Source organism: Xyrauchen texanus, chromosome 21 (assembly GCF_025860055.1).
Source record: "Xyrauchen texanus isolate HMW12.3.18 chromosome 21, RBS_HiC_50CHRs, whole genome shotgun sequence".
NCBI classification, from domain to species: Eukaryota; Metazoa; Chordata; class Actinopteri; order Cypriniformes; family Catostomidae; genus Xyrauchen; species Xyrauchen texanus.
Window position 1 is genome coordinate 10,740,625 of NC_068296.1, and position 21,243 is coordinate 10,761,867.

Genomic DNA, 21,243 nt, shown 5'->3' on the forward strand with positions numbered 1-21,243 from the left:
GTTTTTAAAATACATCACTTATCTATGATAAACACTAGGGATGTGCACGAGTAGTCAAATATTTGAATATTCGTTATGCAATAATTATTCCAATAGTAAAAATTCTATTTGAATTTCGCAAAGTTGTGCTTTTCTGGCCATATACAAAGTGAGATGCATGTTAAAATCTGAACACACAAACTAAAACTGGCAGTTAAAACAGAATGCACTGGGTGGCGCTGTTGAGTGTGGACACAAGTTGATCACATTTGTTGAACAAACGGTTCTGTCAGTATGTTCAGATGGACACCAAAAAAGCACGTTATTGTATACATTTTACTCTCGTATATGTGCAGCTCATCAGAAAGCAGTTTCATCGTTGCAACGTAATTCCCGCGACGCTTCTGTAAACAACAAACATGCCATCTGAAAAAGACTTTGCTAGCTGAAGTAAAGGAAATTCCATAATTAAAACTGGTGTGTATAAACGAGTATAGTTTACTGAGCTTGTTTTTCTCAACAAAAACATGAGATATAATATTAACATGATAACGTATCGGTTACCTAACGTAACCTCGGTTCTCTCTAGATGAGGGAACGAGTATTGCGTAAGCTAGCTTACGCTACGGGAAAGATTCATCTTTTCTGAGATATTGAAGCCAAAAAATTATCCTTAATTTTTGTATCCATTATCAGCGCAGTGTGGCAGCTGCAGACCTTGGCGGGCTAGCTAGCGAGCTCATAGGTTGCTCTGCGGCAACTGCTGCAGCCTATAGACGAGCTTGAGCGAACTTCGCATCCAATGAGAGGCGTCCGGCGCTCACTGCATCAAAGCCCGCCAAAATGGGCGTGACTAGAGTGCATATAAGCGTAGTTAGTAGGCTGGAACCCTGGTTTTCATTGACTGAAGCGAAAAGTAAGCTGGTGGCGCGAGCACGGCCGGCTCACGCAATACTCGTTCCCTCATCTAGAAGAACCGAGGTTACGTTAGGTAACCGATCACGTTCTCTTCACGAGAGGTTCTCTCGTATTGCGTAAGCTAGCTTACGCTACGGGAACCCATTGTCAGCGCCGTCGCGTCAAGCATCCACTGTATGAGCCCCAGGGAATTAAGGGGGACCGGGGAGCCCTTATGAGTGGGGAAATAATATTTGGCCGGCAAGAATGCGGGTCATTGATTGTGTAATACATAAGCACATAGTGGGAAGGGAGCGACAGAGTGGCGGTGCGGTCTGTGTGGAATGTGTCCCATCAGTGCAGCTCACCAGGGAGCTGTAGCGTATTAAACCGCTAGTAGTTTTGCCTGCAGAGCGGGCACTTCCATATTGTAAAATCTGACAAAGGTGGAGGGAAGTCCATCCGCTGCCACACATATGTCGTGAATGGAAATCCCGCTGGACCATGCCCACGAGGATGCCATGCCTCTAGTGGAGTGAGCCCTAATGCCCAACGGGCATGGCAGGTCTTTTGACGCGTATGCAGCAGCAATAGCGTCCACTATCCATCTAGATAGTGTCTGTTTCGATGGCGAGACCTTTGGTGCGCCCTCTGAGCGAAGCGAAAAGCTGCTCAGAGCGTCTGAAAGCAGCGGGCGCGCAGTATACAATCTCAGTGCTCTGACCGGGCAAAGGAGATTGGCGTCGCGTTCGCTATCGGGTGCTGGCAGCGCCGATAGGGAAATGACCTGTGCTCTGAAAGGAGTACCGATCACCTTGGGAACATAGCCATGTTTATGGCTTTAAAATGACCTTGGAGTCACTTGGTCCAAACTCAAGACACGCAGCGCTGACAGACAGCGCGTGAAGGTCTCCCACACGTTTGACTGATGACAGGGCAGTCAGAAAAGCGGTTTTGAGTGAAAGGTATTTCAAATCCACGGATTGAAGTGGTTCGAAAGGGGGCTTTCATAGTTTCGAGAACTATAGAAAGATCCCAGATAGGAACCGATGGGAGCGCGGGGTTCATCCTTCTAGCTCCCCTGAGGAAGCGGATGACCAGCTCGTTTTTACCCCATGACTGGCCGTGCAGGGGTTCAGCGAGCGCCGCAACGGCCGCCACTACACTTTGAGCGTGGATGGGGATCTGCCCTTATCCAGCAGCTCTTGTAGAAATACTGAGCAGCGACGACACCCCACATGTCCGCGGGTCCAGGTCTCTGTCGGTGCACCATTTTGAGAACACAGACCATTTTGGCGCATAGAGTCTTCTCGTGGAAGGGGCTCTAGCGTGTATGATGGTGTTTATTACTCCTTCTGGCAGAGCGACGGGTAGTCGTTGATCACCACGCATGCAGCGCCAGCGCTCTGGGTGGGGATGCCAGATTGTGCCGCGAGCTTGAGAGAGGAGATCTGCTCTCACTGGGATGGGCCGCGGCTGTCAGTGACAGCTGCGTAAGCTCCGGGAACCATGTCTGATTCTCCCAAGCGGGGCTATGAGGAGCACCGGTGGCGCGTTTCCCTGATCCTCTGCATTACCTGTGGCAATAGCGAGGCGGGAGGGAAGGCGTAAGCGGGCGTCTGGGCCAGTCCTGGGCCAGCGCGTCCTCGCTTTCGAGAAAAATATAGGGCAGTGAGAGTTGTCTTTGGGCGCCAAAGAGGTCTATCTCTGCTCTGCCGAATAGGTGCCATAGCGTCTGGACTGTTTGAGCGTGCAGGGACCATTCCCTGGGGAATATTGTCTCTGGACAGTCTGTCGGGCCGTCGTTCAGGTGGCCTGGCACGTGCGTCGCCCTCAGCGGCGCAGGTGGCACTGGGACCAACTCAGTATGCGTTTAGTCAGATGGAAGAGGTTCCTGGATCTGACACCGCCCTGGCGGTTTAGGTAGGATACCACAGATCTGTTGTCCGAGCGGACCAGGGCGTGGTGACCCTGAATGACCGGGAGAAAGCGCCGCAGGCGTACTCGACCGCTATCATTTCCAGACAATTTATGTGAAGGAGCTTTTCCTGAACTGACCATAGGCGAAACCGGAGAGCCCTGCGCGGACCGCGCCCCAACCCGTGTTGGGCGCGTCTGTCGAGATGACTTTCGGCGAGATACAGCTCCCATTGTCACTCCCGCTGATACCATTCGGCCACTGTCCAGGGCTGCAGAGCTGATATACAGGTCTGAGTCACCTTGATGGGCTGGCGGCCTGTGGCCCAAGCCCGGCGAGACGCGGGTGTTTAGCCAATGCTGAAGCGGCGCATGTGCAGTAAACCCAGCTGAAGTACTGCTGCGGCTGAGGCCATGTAACCTAGCACTCTCTGGAATTTCTTCAGAGGCGTGAGGCTGTTCATCTGAAAAGATGCGGCTAGTCGCTGAACACGGCGTGCGCGCTGTGTAGATAAGCGAGCCGTCATTGCCCGCGAGTCTAGTTCTATTCCCAGGAAGGAAATGGTCTGACTGGGCTGTAGTGAGCTCTTGGTCCAATTGACTGCAAGACCCAAACTGTTCAGATGGCTGAGGAGAACTGCTCTGTGAGACAGAAGCTCCATATGTGACTGAGCCATAATCAGCCAGTCGTCCAAATAGTTCAGAATTCGCAAACCCTGACTCCGCAGGGAGTGCGGCGCCGCATCCATGCGCTCGTGAAAGTACGAGGTGCTAAGGACAGGCCGAGCGGAAGGACGGTGTATTGATAAACCTGGCCATCGAGGCGAATCTCAAGAATGGCCTGTGACGGGGATTTATCTGAATCTGAAAGTATGCATCTTTCAGATCGAGAGAAATAAACCAGTCCCCTGGCGCACATGCGCGAGGAGTTTCCTGATTGTAAGCATTTTGAGCGGTCTTTTTGCAAGCACCTTGTTCAAAACCCTGAGATCTAATATGGGTCTGAGGCCGCCGTCTTTCTTGGGAACAAGAAAATATTGGCTGTAAAGCCCGACTTCGCTCAGAGAGGGTGGCACTTTTTCTATGGCCCTTTTGCACAGAAGGCTTGCTATTTCTGAACGAAGCATGCACGCTGCTTCCGTGTTCACAGTGGTTTCGAGCCGCGCTCTGAAGCGAGGAGGCGGCGATCGAACTGTAGCAAATAGCCCTGTTGTATTGTGCTTAACACCCACTTGGATATCCCTGGAATAGCTTCCCACGCTTTGAAGCGTAACGCTAGAGGGTGAATGGCCAATTCGCTCTGATTGCCGCACACAGAGCGCTGAACAAAATGTGTGAGCGCGTTTAGTGTGTTCATGCATGATTGCTCGCAGACAGCATGAACAGGCTGTTTTGTGAGTGACTTCCGATTGGAATGAATGGGGAAAGAGTCACATCTGTTACGTGATGCGCAAGCATAGTCATGAGCACGGGACTTACACACAGAGGAATGTTTGCTGGCCGTGTAACAGAGCGGGCAGAGAATGGGCGCGCGCACGCATTTGTGGAGCGCCTTCATTGATTCTGGCGCTTCGAGCGGTTCAGTAACCGCTTTATGTGGCGTGCTCTGGTGGGGACACGAGACATGCAGTGCTTGTGTGCAGAAGTGAACACTGGATTGTGGGCACATTTTCTACACATAGGGCTGGTCGTGTGACAGAGCGGGCAGAGAATGGGCGCACGCACGCATTTGTGAGCGCCTTCATTGACTCTGGCGCTTCGAGCAGTTCAGTAACCGCTTTATGAGAGCGTGCTCTGATAGGGGCACGGGATGTGTTATGCTTGTGTGTAGGGGCGAACACTGGGTTGTGGGCACTTTTTCTACACATAAGACATGTTTGCTCTTTACAAGATTTATTTGGGTCGCCGTGAAAATGGCGTTTGAGTGCAGAGCAAGCGGGCAGTGTCACCGGCTTGTTGGCTGCTAAATTCACCACTGTAGTAGCCTGAGAGAAGGGGACTGACAGGGGCAAAGTTTTGACGGTGGTCCGGCCGCGGCGGGACTGAGCCGTCGTTTGTTCAACAAAGTTAGGAAGACTCGGTTGCTCTGGTTTCAGCGTTACCTTAAATCGAGGCCAGCGAGGCGGCGGTCTCGGCGGCTGTCTGAGCGCGATCGAGGCGGCCGCCCTGTCGGCGCTGAGAAGTCTGAGTTTGTTGAACTGGGCGCTGTGAAGAGGCTCGTGCAGGAGGCTGGTCACGTGGCGGCCTGCAGAGGAGCTAAGCGCGACGCGGCAGGAAGAGGTTCATGGCTTGGGTGGCTTTCTGGACTTCTGAGAAGCGGTCAACAATGCCACTCACCGCGGAGCCGAAGAGACCCGGTCGGAGAGAGCGGTGCGTTGAGGAACGTGGAGCGCTCTGCTTCTCCCATGTCGGCTAGTGTTAGCCATAAGTGTCTCTCGGTCACAGTCAGCGATGCCATGCACTTCCCTAGAGCTTGGGCTGCAGCTTTGGTAGCCTGAAGGGCGAGGTCTGTCGGCTTCGTAGATCAGTAACAGCCTCTGGGTGCCTGCCTTTCTCATCCCACTCCGAAGAAGGTCTGCTTGTAGGATCTGTAAAGCGGCCATTGAGTGCAAGCGCAGATGCGGCTTGGCGGCGGCGGAATAAGCGCGGCCAACATAGGCGGAAGTCGCTCTGCAGGCCTTAGGCGGGAGCACAGGCTTGGAACGCCATCTCGCGGAGGGCGGACAAAGGTGTGCTGCTACCGAGTCCTCGACCGGGGAATGGATGAGTAGCCTCTCTCAGTGGCGCCGTCCACCCGATCGCGAGAGAGGTGGAGGCGTGGGAGCGGGTCCTGGCTGAAAAAGGAGCATTCCACGACTTTGCAAGCTCTGTATGTAATTCCGGCAGGAAGGGCGGCCGGACGCGGTGTAAGCGGCGATGGCTTTGAAGAAAGCAGCCGTCGAGTCTGTTGGGTGCCTGCTCAGGGGCGGTGACCACTCGAGCCCGAGGCGGTCGGCGGCCTGTGTGAGGCGTGTTAACTCCCTTCGACTCGGCGCGGGTCCTGCTGGATTCCTGGGCGAGGAGGAGGCTTGGGAGCCTGACCACTCCTCGCTGTCGAAGCCATGATGGAACAGCGGCCCTTATCCTCCGCCTCGTCATCCGAGATGGCAGCAGTCGCGGCCGCTCGGCGGCAACTGCGGCGTCCGAGGCGGGGAGGGTGAGCGATGCTTTCGAGGAGAGGCTCGGCGAGGCAGTCGCTTCAACCACAGTTTCCGGCAGCCTTTGTGGCGGCGCTTCTTCCTGCGCGGCTGAAGGTAAGGCGGCGGCGGTTTCTGCTTTGGCGCTGAGTCGAGCCGCAGGGTCGACATCGGTAGCTCCTCACAGAAATCGCATCCGCCCTCAGCGAGGCGAGCTCTGCATGCCCCAGTCCCAGGCAGAGGCGCCAGATGATGTGGCGGTCTCCTGTGCTGAGAAGGCGCGACATGAGGCGCAAGTGGGCGAGGCATCTTGAAAAAGAGCGCTCGTACTCTTTTGTGAATAGTTCAGTGAGAACTAGCTTGCTTTAAAAGGATACGTCGTCGGATGGCGTAGCTTCGCAGGATGGCTGAAGGTGGCTGAGGCGGCCGGCTTCTTCTAGCGCTGTCCACGCTTGCTTGATGCCCCTCGAGCGACGACGCGGCTTCCAGGTCAGCGATCGCGAAGAGCTTCGCTGAAGAGATGAAAATCAGGGTTCCAGCCTACGAACTACGCTTATATGCACTCTAGTCACGCCCATTTTGGCGGGCTTTGATGCAGTGAGCCGCGGACGCCTCTCATTGGATGCGAGTTCGCCCAAGCTCGTCTATAGGCTGCAGCAGTTGCCGCAGAGCAACCTATGAGCTCGCTAGCTAGCCCGCTCAAGGTCTGCAGCTGCCACACTGCGTTGACAATGGATACAAAAATTAAGGATAATTTTTTGGCTTCAATATCTCAGAAAAGATGAATCTTTCCCGTAGCGTAAGCTAGCTTACGCAATACGAGAGAACCTCTCGTAAGAGAACTACTATATGCAGAATGTTTATTCTCGTCCTGTATGTTAACCGCGTCAGTCTACTTCATTAGCATTTAATTTTTCTTCACTTTGCGTGAGCTTAAATGCTTTCGTTCTATTCTTTTTTGTTTGTTTGTTTTCATGCATTGCTTCTTTAAATATATTTTCAAAAACACAGGACATGATATAAGCTTGTTTTGAATATAATTTGAAACTTGTTTTTTTTTTATGGTGACTTAACATTTATGACTTCAAAAAATTATTTTACTTCTCTTTCTCATTTTTTATCTTCATTTAAATAATAGAATATTAATTTTTTCTGAGTTTAAATATTAAAATAGCAAATTATTAATGAATGCCCATCCTTAATAAACACTAAATGAATCTGATTCCCAAAAAAATTATAGGGAGACATTATAACAGAAGTTGAAGATTAAAGGTTATTTTCAATATACTGATCACCATTTTAAATTGTAATGTATGTAACAATTACATTAAAATCAGTTTATGTGTAGGGTCTAAATTTCCCTTAATGCCGACAGTGCGTTATTGTTGTGCATAAAACATGTTCAAAACAATGCAAGGAATGCAAAGAAATGCTAAATAAGCAGGATCACTTGGCACACCATGTTCTACAGAATAGAAGTAGAGCAGGAGGTTTGGAACAGCGGCTACATCACGCTTAAATAATTCACACAAAAATAAAAATGATCTAATCATTTACTCATCCACATGCCATTCCAGATGTGTATGACTTTATTTCTTCTGCAGAACACAAATTAAGATTTTTTGAAAAATATCTCAGCTCTTTTGGTCCATATAATGAAAGTGAATCAGTGCTAAAATATTGAAGTTCATAAAAATCACATAAATCAGCATAATAGTAGTCTAATCTATGTGCCTCCAGTGGTTTAATCCATGTCTTCAGAAGTGATATGATAGATGTGGTGAGAAACAGATCATTATTTAATTCATTTTTTACTATTAAGCGAAGAGCTGAAATATTCTTCTAAAAATCTTCATTTGTGTTCTGAAGAAAGAAAGTCATACAAATCAAGGATGGCATGAGAGTGAGTAAATGATGAGAGAATGTTCTGCCTGAAGTATTGCTGTACAAATGTTGATCTTTATAAAGGCTAAGCATAATTATAAACTATTTTATCTCTACATTCCTGGTAATTGATTATACCAATTAACGCACTCTCTACATCTGTGGTCGGTATTATTAAAAAGCGAACAATATTTAAAAAAATATTATTATTAAAAATGTCACTGATTTATTCTATACATAAATACTTTTAAAACTAAGCCAAAAGTAGTGAGTGGTATTCTCGTTTCCTTGTTATTGTTGTTTGATTAATTACCTTTATATGACATAGCTTACTAGACAGTTACACTTCAAGTGCAACATTTTGATACAAATACACTTTTTGTCCCTCTGTTTAAAGTTCACTTTAGACATAAACGACTGCATTTACATTAAATCCTCACTAAGACGGGCATTGGCGGAATTCTAAAGTGTATTTGATCATGTAGGCATGTAACCGCATTCGTGCTCTCGGAGCACACGGGCATGTAAAGCGTACAAACATTAATCACCTGTCAATCAAATAGTGCAGTAATGGAAATAAAAAGTAAATCTTTCATACTTCATCTAGAACAACCAACCAGTTGCTATCGTGATTGTTGTAATGAACACCCCTGTTCTAGATGTAGAACACAGGCTAAATATAGAGCACTACTCAAAAGTTTGATCGAGAACATTTCTCTTTTTTCCAATAAACATGTACATAATTTTATTGCCCAGCCCTATTGATAACATTGAGTTAATCTCTCACAGCAGCCCAATAATCTCAGTGATAGATAGTTCAATTACAGGCTACATTATAGACACAGAATCTAGTAAGCAGACATATGAAATTTACCTTGATATGTTTCTTCAAATTAGAGGCAGGATTAATGAGTTTATATGGATTGAGCAAGTTAAACTGACATGACACGATCAAGCAATTGGCCTTTTTCACTGCGAAAATCCCTTTCAGGTGTGGCCATGATGTTCAGGTGTTGAACTGTGTTTGAGGCATTCTCCACATTTGTTTTTTACTTGTGATTTGATTTGACGGGAGTCACGAGACTGTTGTAGCCAATCAAGTTAATGGATAAACATTTATTCAGGACAGGGAAGTAGTAAACACAGATGGTGGGAAAATAGCACATTAAAAGTATAGTTACAGCACTTAAAATATACTCAATTAAAAGTAAAAGTATACCATTTTTAAACTACTTAAAAAAGTACAATTCTTGAGAAAAAGTAGTTAATTACAGTAACGTGAGTATTTGTATTTTGTTACTTTACACCCCTGCCTATAGTGTAATTAAAAAGTAAATGTGGCATGAAAAATGCAATCTGTTATGTTTACCTTGTCTTGTTTCACCGTTGCCCTTTGTTTATCATTTTTGTCACTTTTGTAACTCCTTAGTTTTGTCCCTTGTTTAGCTCCATAGTCTCCTTGTCAACTTTGTGTTCACCGTTCATTGTTTGCACCTGCCCTCGTTAATTTGCCTTTTGCCTCTGTTTATTCCCTTGTTATCGTGTTGGAGTTCTGTTTGTTCATTGGCCCCTTTTTCCTATGTTCATGTATTTATACCCTGGTTTTTGGTTCAGTCCTTGTCTATCGTTGAATGTTGTTAGCCTGGAATGTTTCCCCTGCCCGTGTTTCCTAGTTTTATGTTTATTTCCCCATTGAGGGTTTTTCCTTTGTTCCCGTGTTTTCCGTGTACCTGCCGTGTTTGTTTCCTTAATAAAGTTGAACTGCACTTGGATCCGCATCTCCTCGTCTGCCTTCGCTGCTCATTCATAACACAATCGCTGAAGGAACCATGTCATTTTGTGGTGCTTCTATAACACTTATGTTTAATGTTTGCATTAATTATAAATTGTAAAGTTTATATCACCTTAAAATGCATGTGTTATAGTAAAAGTGTTTTCATGTCATTGTATCATTGTCTTAGAAATACAGGAAAACGTGTTTAAGAAATGCTAATATGCCCTTTTACTTCATTGTTGTCATTCTTCTATAAATAAAAGTAATTTTGTTAAAAAAGTAGGTATAGTTGCGATGGACTGGCGACCTGTCCAGGGTGTCCCCCGCCTTTCGCCCAATGTTAGCTGGGATAGGCTCCAGCCCCCCGCGACCCTGTACACAGGATAAGCGGTTGACGATGGATGGATGGATGGATGAAGTAGGTATAGTAACATGATTCCATAAGACCTAGATGATCTGATCAGATTTCACTCTTAGATTTATTTGATTTTTTTTTACAAAAAACTAGTTTTGTAATCATTAGATGCACCTGAGGCCAGGCTATAAATGGATACGTCACCAGGTGTCATCAGAAACTCTTTTTTCAGAGCGATTCTGTTTCTGTGTGTTTCACAAACCCTGTCAAAACTTTCTTTCCTCTGTTAGAAGTTAGAATCAGTTAGGCAGTGTGCAGTGAACATTGTTCTCTTGTGTTTAGAAAAAGAGATACAAAATCTACGGAGGAATTGCTCGATGTTGTTACTCGTGCGGTTGCCAGATTGGACTGGCCACGCGAAAAAGAGACCCCCAAACGCTCCAAATGCTCCAAATTAGGGGATATATTTTATCTTCCAGTCTAAGAAAGGGAATGCCTCATGGGTCCCTTCCCTTCTTTGATAACCTCCATGAAGAGCTTTTCGCTCATGGAGACCCCTAAAAAAAAATATATATATATATATATATATATATATATATATATATATATATATATATATATATATATATATATTTTCTTCCCGTGTTCGCATACCCTCAACGCCATTATATTCGACTATCGTGGGTGTTGAGGCACGGTGGTATTCAGTGATGCCGCCGGTCGAAGAGACGCTTGCGGGCTATCTCTCGCCGGGCTCGGCATCGTCACTTAAGAAGCCCTCTCTCCCCTCAAAGCCTTGTAGGACAACCTCCACTTTAGTGGGAAGGGCTTATCAAGCAGCAGGTCAGGCTGGTGCTGCTCTGCACACTATGCTGTTTTACAGGCGTACCAGGCTGACCCCCTTGACGACCTGAGTGTGGGTTCTGCGCTTGACCCGCCTCGGTCCTGACTGAAGGGAGGCTCAAAAGCAAAGCCAGGCGAGTCGTGCTCCTCCCAGGGATTGGGGACAGTCTCGCCTCCCTCGCCAGCCCCCGAAGCAAGACCCAAGAGAAAACCCTGACGGTCTTGCACCTAGATTAGGGGGTAGCTCCCCTCGGGACGGGGCGCGTGCTTCACTTCACCCCTCCAAGTACCCCCTCAAAGCCCCTCCATTCCCGCCACCTCTTGGTGTTTCGGGTTGCAGAGGCTTCCTTCAAAATTGGGTGTTTTCGCTGTTCCTGCATTTTATTCAGGACGCGAAACACCCGACAACCCCTCAACAGGAAGTGTTAAAATATAATACCCATCTCAGAGATCCTGGCAGCGTGGAAACTCCTGCCGGATATATTGTTTTCTATGGATCTTATAAGGGCGTCAGGATTTAATTCACTCGCCGCTTTTCCGTGTTTCAACGGCGTGTTCTCACTACCGTAAACCGGATTTCTTTTTTTGGTAAAAACAAAAGACTCAATCTCCTGGTTAAAGGGGCCATGGTATGTGTTCCCCTTCCAGAGAGAGAGTTAGGTTATTACACTAAATACATCCCGTTACCCATGGAGGGTGAGGGGTGGCGTCTGGCTTAGATCTTAAAGCTTGAACTACCCGTGGGTGTTCAAGTCCAAGATGATGCCTGTCAAGACGGTCGTGTCTCAAGCCCTACAACTCGTTTGGCTGGTCACCATCGATCTTATGACGCACTTCTATACTTCATTTAGAAGTTCTGCCACAACATGGAAAGTTCCTGAGGTTCACTTCCGGGGCTGAAGCCTTCCAGGGTCAGGTTCTTTCACTCAGCCTAGCCCTTTTTACCAGCACATTCACAATGCATGATGTAGCTGGCTCCTTGCGACTCCGGGGCATCTGCATTCTGAATTATGTAGACGACTGGCTGATCCTAGCGCAGTTCCAGGAACTGGCAGTTCAGCACAGGGACATCGTCTTAGCTCATCGTTGAGGCTCAACGCCAAGAAAAGCGTCCTCTCTCCCACTCAGAACACTGTCAATCGGGGCATCGTATGGAGTTCAATCACAATGCGGGCACAACTGTCTCCCGCTAGTATTGAGTCCATTCAGATCACCCTGAGCAAAGTCAGGCTAGGTCAAGGTTGCACTGTTATCAGTATCAACGATTTCCAGGTCTCAGGGCGAACGCGTCCACTGTGATCCTTCTGGACCTTCTGCTCATGAGACCGTTTTTGTTGTGGCCAAAAGCCAGGGGATTTCTTCCAAGGGCCAAAACCCCTAGGCTAAATAGGGTTAAGCCTCAGGCTTCGTTCCCTTTCTATGTGGTTCAGACCCCAGTTTTCTGCCTTGGGTCCCACTCTAGGTGCGTCTTGTTGTCGCAGACTGCTAACGACAGATGCCTCCCTGACGGGCGGGGTAGCGGCCTTAAGTGGTCGTCCAGCTTAAGGGGATAGGAGGGTCATCAGCTCGGTTGTCACAGTCACTGTCTCGGGTTGATGGCTGTATTTCTGGCCCTGAAATACCTCCTCCTGAGGCTGCCATGTCTTGGTGCGGGTGGACAATACAGCGGTAGCCTCTTACATAAATCATCAAGGAGACCCACGTTCTTGTCAGCTGTATTTCTGACACGTCGGATTCTCCTTAGGGCCCAGGGTAAGCTCCTGTCACTCAGGTCAGTTATATACCTGGATGCCCGTATACGGGAGCAGATTTACGGTCCAGACAGAAAATACCAATGGGGGAGTTAAGAACTCCACCCTAAGGTAGTAGTTGCCCAGAGTTCGCCGCAAGGGTTTTTGCCTCTTACTGATAGCACTGCGCTGGCCGAACAGGGCTTGGTTCTCGGAGCTAATCTCTTCCCTCGACGGATCGCCTTGGGCGATTCCGAACAGGAAGGATCTTCTATCTCAGGCACAGGGCAATATTTCATCCCTGCCCCGAATTGTGGAATCTTTCATGTTTGGCTCCTAAGGGTACCAACTGAGGGACACAGGGCTTTCTCCTGAGGTTATCGAGACCTTTTTTAAATGCCGGGCTTTTTCCACTTGGAACAAGTTTGGGTGAGATCTTAGGGCAGAAGAGGACCTCTTCGCCTCTATGAATAGCGCAATGTCTCCTCTACTTCTCCCTGAAATCACCCAGCCCCTTGGGTCTGGACGTTAAGACACATACATGACCCAGAGTGCGTCTGTATGCATTTCTTTCCCGGTTTCTCTGCTCCCAGGAGTCTTGGCCAATGTTCACCAGCAAGGGTCTTGCCTCCTACTTATGGCCTGCGCTGGCCGAACAGGATATGGTTCTCGGAGTTATTATCTCTCCTCTACGGTTCGCCTTGGTCGATTCCGAACAGGGAGGACCTTCTTTCTCAGGCTCAGGGGACATATTCATCCCCGGCCCGAATTGTGAAACCTTTCATGCTTGGCCCCTGTAGGGTACCAGCTGAGGTTCATGGGCTTTCTCCTGAGGTTATCGAGACCATTTCAAGTGCTAGGGCTCCCTCCACTTGGAACTGATCTGGGTAGATTTTACAGGGCAGAAGAGGACCTCTTCGCCTATGTTGATAGCGCAATGTCTCCTCTACTTCTCCCTGAGTCGATAACCCCCCCGGGGGCTGATCGTGGTGGCGCATACATGGCACTAATGTGCCTGCATGCATTTCCTTCTAATAAGTTCATATTACAGAACCAGCTAACTGCCAGTTTGCTTCAGTTTTGGAGTCTCTGTAGAAAGAACTGTCAGCGGGCACTTGCCTCACCACTGCCAGGTTCTATGTGGCCTCCACTTCGGTTTGCCACGCCGTGGGCGGTGGGCATCCTTGCTAGGACCTCTTCATAGGGTAAGACCCCTTTTTAAAACCTCTAGAGTCAGCGTTTGGTAGACTTCTGACTCTCAAGATGGTTTTTCATATGGCAATTACGTCTCTAAGGAGACTTGGGTACCTACAGGCTCTGTCTCTTTTGCCGGCCTGTTTTGAGTTGCCCCAGGTAGGACCAAAAGCATTCTTTGCACCCTCACCCTGACTACCTGCCCAAGGTGCCTTTCTTGACCCTTGGCCAGTCATTCTCTAAGCCTTCTGCTCCCTGCCGTTTGTAATGCCGGAGCAGCTAAAGACTACTCAGACTTTGTCCAGTCTGTGCCCTTCAGAATTATGTCCACCGCATTTGCTAGTGGCGTAAAGTCAGGGCAGCAGTTCTTCACTTTGAAGCCGTGGACGGGTTGTCACTTTGGGTGAGGGACCTTACTGCCCGGGCCTACGAGGCGCGCGGTCAAGCTTCGCCAGTAGGTTTTAGGGCGCACTCTACCAGAGGGCTCTCCTCCTCTAAAGCCTTGGCTAGAGGTCTCCCTCTGCAGCAAGTTTGTGGTGCGGCAGGTTGGTCCTCTCCACGCACATTCATTAAACTTTTATAGTTTGGATGTTCTTGCCACTCTGGGCTCTTACGCCCTTGAGTTGACACCGAACAAGTTTGTGGTGCGGCAGGTTGGTACTCTCCGCACACATTAATCAAATTTTATGGTTTAGATGCTTTGCTACTCCGGACTCTTATGCCCTTGAGTCGACATCTCAGCCCATGCCTAAACAAGTTTGTGATGCGGCAGGCTGGTCCTCTCCGCTCACATTCATCAGTTTTTATGACAAGTTTGTGTTGCGATAGGGTTCTCTTCGCACACATTCATCAAACTTTATGGGTTAGATGCTTTGCTACTCTGGGCTCTTATGCCCTTGAGTCGACATCTCAGCTCATGCCTGAACTAGTTTGTGATGTGGCAGGCTGGTCCTCTCCGCACACATTCATCAAAATTGAATGGTTTAGATGTTTATGCTACTCCGGCCTCTTATGCCCTTGAGTCGACATCTGAAGCTCATGTCTGAGACCTCTCGCATTTTTGTGAGTACACTGCACAACCGTAGGGGTCCGGACAGCCCCAAGTGCGGCGGCGTGGGTATTGCGTTCCCCGTAGCGCTTAGCAGCGCAACATCGTAGTGAAGCTTTTTGTAAAGGGAACGTCTCGGGTTACATGTGTAACCCTTGTTCCCTGAAAAAAGCGGAACGAGATGTTACGCTGCTTTGCCGCACTGGGACGTCCCAGGACTGCTCTTCAAAAAGAAGTATCTGACGACACCTGGTGACCGTATCCATTTATAGCCTGGCCTCAGGTGCATCTAATGATTACATCAGCCGAGGCTATAAATTCCGGTCAATGTTCATTGACGTGTTCCACACATTATTCAGCTCGGCTCACAGCTAAAGCTGTTCCCCGTAGCGCTTAGCAGCGCAAAATCTCGTTCCGCTTTTTTCAGGGAACAAGGGTTACACATGTAACCCGAGACGTTCTCTTCTAACATAGTGAAAACTTTATCAAATACCAAAAATGGCATCAGGTTTTTATCCCTTCATTAAACATAAATTAATGTTTGTTTTATTTATTTTAATTTTTTTACCTTAACCTTTACATAACATTAGTCATGTTTTTGGAATGTTCCTTTTTTTAGTGAAGCATTTAAGACTTCTAAGTCTTGTAAAAACAAATTTATATATTTATATATATATATATATATATATATATATATATATATATATATATATATATTCTGTACAACACAGTACTGTATTCAGGGCTAGTCAACTGATGGCCCTCATATCAGCTTTATCTGTCCCTCAAACACAGAGGCAGAAAGACATCTTTAAAAAGACGTGTCCTGAAAAGGACGTTCAATGCCTGCTGTGTATTGCTCTTTTATGAGTGGGAGCTCAAACTCTTTTAGAGGAAATAAACTCTTTTTAGGAGGAGAAACACTCTTTCAGACAATGAAAGCACTGTTGAAGCGCCCAGGGGCGTAGACTGCACAGCGTGCAGAGAGAGAGAGAACGCCAGCTGGAAATGTGGCCTAGATCAAACAGCAGTGGTTATCGCCAGTAGAGGTGAGTGAAACAGTGTTGAACTCAGCTTGCTGTTGCACAACTATTCGACTTCGGTCACTCACTGCCCCGCTTCCCTTTATACCCATATGTCCGGGGCGGGGCATGCAAATTCTGTCTGCCAACTTGACATTGGCCTTTTCTCAGGTTCAGAGGTACGTTTGGCATCCCACAAAGACCCCTTGTGTCACTTCATTCGACACAACATCTTGTTCCTTCCCTCGGGGAACAGAGCTTACAACAGTAACCATGACGGTTTTCAACTAGCTTGATTTGAGTTTGCTCTTTTAAAAGTTGGTTAATTAACTAAACTGAGTCTAAAATTCACTTAGTAAATAAATGCTTATTCAGTGGGCGCCACCATGGCTAATTCACTTACATAAAGAAATTTTAGAAATTTCTCAGGCGTGCCTCGTCTTCATTAGCATCTGAGGGGAGAGCCGAGTGTTCGCACACCACCTATACACTGAGCAGTGCATGTGCAAGCGCATCCGCCATAGACAGCTATAATACGGCAACATTGGATAAACATGCAGTAAAGGCATTGTCTAATGATTATTTCGGACGTTGTTGTATGGTTGCCTGCTTTAGCATATCAAGAACAATTGACAAAGCATCAAATAAATCACAATATCAGAAATATGAATTTTATGGTGTACGACTCACCGCAAATGACACTGCAACTTCTGAATTTAATATACAGTATATGTCCTGTCCTGCACGTCCACAGACATCAAAACAAAATCCTAGCCAGACGTTCAAATGTTGAAAATCATATCTATTTCCAAGAGGGGTTGTAGTCAGACATCCAGTTACTGAACCTGATTTGCACATCGTGCAGACAAACAAAAATAGTCTTGGACGACTGACGCAATACAGACATGATCTACATGTCTGGCAGACGTCTCATGTTTGAGGGCTTGTAGTGCTTAAATTTAATTAAAATATATATTCTTATGTAAAATTACTAGAGCTGTCAGAATTAACATGTTAATGCATGTGATTAATTTAAAAAGCTTAATGCGTTAATGTTTCTTAATCTCAATTAACACATTTACCTTTAATACAACATAAACACATGTTGGGAAGGGAAGAACCTTTGCAATGTATCAATGTGTCCGTCCGGACTTATTACACAGAAGCACATGTTACAACACACCAGAGCTCTTCTATTAAGCTAAAACATTTTACATAAAATAGCAAAACGCTGCAGTCCCATAGACATTCTATTGACAGTACTGTCACACTACTTGACCTTTACACTCTCTGAAATGATAGAGCCGTGGAGGTTGTTATCTCAATAAATAAAATAACCTCTGTACACATACACAACAGTGCTTTTGTGATGAAATGATGGAGAAAGGACATATTAATACTATTTGATGTACAAAACAAGTCCACCTGGACTTGTGATAACAATCAAGTATTTTTCAGAAGCATGTAAAGCACATTTTAATTACAACATAAGCACGGCAAGTCTTAACTATTGGCGAAACACAGAATGAGAAGTTTTTGCCCAGGGCGGCATCTTGCAGGGGGGTGGCACAAGGCCCCCACTCCAGTCAACAACTTTTGGGCCATTCTCATCAGAATCACCACCACCCCTTTTAGGGCGTGTTGAAACGGGTTTCAACCAGGGCGCCAAACAAGCTAGAACCGCTACTGATGATTAGAGTTTGAATGCACATTGCAATGAGTAACCTATGTGAGTACTAGTTCTTTCAATTAATCAAACTCCCACTTAGACATTGAGAAACATTTAATGTTACTTGAATCGGTGCTTTTTTAGTGCATTGTCTTTATATTGCAGAATGCTTTGTTTGGAATATGTTAATAAAGCATTATATTGCTAGAATTTTGATAGGAAAATAAATCTATACAGGTCCTTCTCAAAAAATTAGCATATTGTGATAAAGTTCATTATTTTCCATAATGTAATGATAAAAATTAAACTTTCATATATTTTAGATTCATTGCACACCAACTGAAATATTTCAGGTCTTTTATTGTTTTAATACTGATGAGTTTGGCATACAGCTCATGAAAACCCAAAATTCCTATCTCAAAAAATTAGCATATTTCATCCGACCAATAAAAGAAGTGTTTTTAATACAAAAAAAGGTCAACCTTCAAATAATTATGTTCAGTTATGCACTCAATACTTGGTCGGGAATCCTTTTGCAGAAATGACTGCTTCAATGCGGCGTGGCATGGAGGCAATCAGCCTGTGGCACTGCTGAGGTGTTATGGAGGCCCAGGATGCTTCGATAGCGGCCTTAAGCTCATCCAGAGTGTTGGGTCTTGCGTCTCTCAACTTTCTCTTCACAATATCCCACAGATTCTCTATGGGGTTCAGGTCAGGAGAGTTGGCAGGCCAATTGAGCACAATAATACCATGGTCAGTAAACCATTTACCAGTGGTTTTGGCACTGTGAGCAGGTGCCAGGTCGTGCTGAAAAATGAAATCTTCATCTCCATAAAGCTTTTCAGCAGATGGAAGCATGAAGTGCTCCAAAATCTCCTGATAGCAAGCTGCATTGACCCTGCCCTTGATAAAACACAGTGGACCAACACCAGCAGCTGACATGGCACCCCAGACCATCATTCCTTCTCCCCAGTCTTCCTCCAGACTCTGGCACCTTGATTTCGAATGACATGCAAAATTTGCTTTCATCTGAAAAAGTACTTTGGACCACTGAGCAACAGTCCAGTGCTGCTTCTCTGTAGCCCAGGTCAGGCGCTTCTGCCGCTGTTTCTGGTTCAAAAGTGGCTTGACCTGGGGAATCGCGGCACCTGTAGCTCATTTCCTGCACACGCCTGTGCACGGTGGCTCTGGATGTTTCTACTCCAGACACAGTCCACTGCTTCGGCAGGTCCCCAAGGTCTGGAATCGGTCCTTCTCCACAATCTTCCTCAGGGTCCGGTCACCTCTTCTCGTTGTGCAGCGTTTTTGCCACACTTTTTCCTTCCCACAGACTTCCCACTGAGGTGCCTTGATACAGCACTCTGGGAACAGCCTATTTGTTCAGAAATTTCTTTCTGTGTCTTACCCTCTTGCTTGAGGGTGTCAATGATGGCCTTCTGGACAGCAGTCAGGTTGGCAGTCTTACCCATGATTGCGGTTTTGAGTATTGAAACAGGCTGGGAGTTTTTAAAAGCCTCAGGAATCTTTTGCAGGTGTTTAGAGTTAATTAGTTGATTCAGATGATTAGGTTAATAGCTCGTTTAGAGACCCTTTTCATGATATGCTAATTTTTTGAGATAGGAATTTTGGGTTTTCATGAGCTGTATGCCAAAATCATCAGTATTAAAACAATAAAAGACCTGAAATATTTCAGTTGGTGTGCAATGAATCTAAAATATATGAAAGTTTAATTTTTATCATTACATTATGGAAAATAATGAACTTTATCACAATATGCTAATTTTTTGAGAAGGACCTGTAGTGTAAAATTTAAGCACTTTCAAAATCTGCGATTTAAATACAATTAACTACAGAAAATAATGCGATTTAATCATGATTAATCTTTTTAATTGATTGACAGCACCAAAAATTACACTTCTACAGTATATTAAGTGACCATTGTTTTCTTATGTGGTTTGATATTGCATTTAAAGATATGGGCTTCGCAGATCTAAATTTGTAATAACCATAAAATGTTCATTATTATTTGTTTTGTTTTTATCAAATAATCAAACGTTGATCAAAACCTATTTGTTAGCTGAGCGTGTGAAGGAATGCATGATCTTCAGCCAGATCTTTAAAATAAACTTATGGCCAGAACCTATTTTTTTTATTTAGCTTAACCCTAATGCACAGTTTTAAGGAAGTGCTAGTCAATAACAATAAGGGAAAATGTTTGCCCCCTTCAAGTTTTAATCTGGATAATAGATTAGCATTCATAATAAAATATACAGTGTCTCTTTTTCATGCTTTATATCTAGATCTATAGAGGCTAAAGTTTTAATGTAAACATTGATGCAGTATGTTCTTTTGGACCACATTAAATGAGAATTTCAACCCTAATGTTCTTGCCTGACAGCAATCTGCTGTATGTACCTTGGCATTCTTCTAGTTTACTTCTAGCTGCCTTGCTTGCATTTTTGTTGTTCCCATTGATTGTACTCTATTCCACTTCCAAGGCTGAGAGATTACGTCACTGATCTGGGGAAAGGATCAATTAAGCTCTCACAGATTTACTATCTATAAACAGAATTGCTACCGGCAAAAATGTATCTTCCTTTTGTCGAAAGGCCCTCCAAATCTTTTAGACCTTCCAGCATTAACAGAAAATGCAGTCCTGTGCTATTCTCAACCTCGTCAGCAGTGGTCTTGGCCTGAGTCATCAAGGAGAGGAATTTCTCCAAATCAAAGGCAGGTTTATGGGTTGACTGTCAATGATTCTGCCCTGCCAAGAATTTTTGTATTAGTGCATAGCTGTCTGACCAGCCGAGACAGACATTCAGCAGAGTCATCAGCAAGACTGGTCACTGAACCATTGATTCAGGTATCAAGGTGTGAGCTGATGGATGGTCTTGATTTTGAACAGCAGAAAGATGATAAAATAAGTAGCAATGAGAACATGAGGTTAGGCAGTATAGCAACTGTAAGGCTGATTCAATTTATAATTATATATATTTGAATATAGTGTATATAAATTATTTATTTACAGAGGTTGAGTTTTTAGATCGAATGAGAAATGCTATAATTAGTGTGTTAAAGATTGATAGTGTTAAATATTGAGTAAACTGTACAAACTTTCACAGTTTCCGCATTTTCTACGAGAGAATAACTTTTTTGATGTAGTTTTTATTGATCATTATGTTTTGTTTTTTGCCAGCAGTTATTAAAGTTAAAGTTTAATTGGCACTATGAACATTTATGAACAGTTTGAACATTGATCACTCTGCATACACTACTGCCAATGATACTATGAATAAACTTTTATTATCCTACCAGGACTGAACTGGACGCAGTTCTAACTGAATCATAAAACACAATTAAAAACAAGACATTTTTGTTTCTATTTGTTTCGGAAAAAAGTTTGTAGTTTTCTTGGTAAAGTTTGTTTGGGAAGGTTGCAGGCTTTATGACTCACTTGCGAATGTATAAACTATTTACAGTTGCTTTTCTGTCTCAGATGTTGATTCTAGAACCCAGACAAATGACTTACACTATATTATGTGCGTGATCTGTGCCTCTTTCATAACAGTATTGATATAAGATGTTCACTGATGGTACCCCGTCTATTTCTTCTGCAAGCATGATAAACAACGATGACGTGCTCTCAGACAAAGTGGCTGTCAGCAGATTTTCTCATCGGTGCATGCTGCAGGTTAATTGAGTGGAGTAGCAACAGTCTCACACCAGCAACCTCTTCCTGGACACAGTTGTCTCCC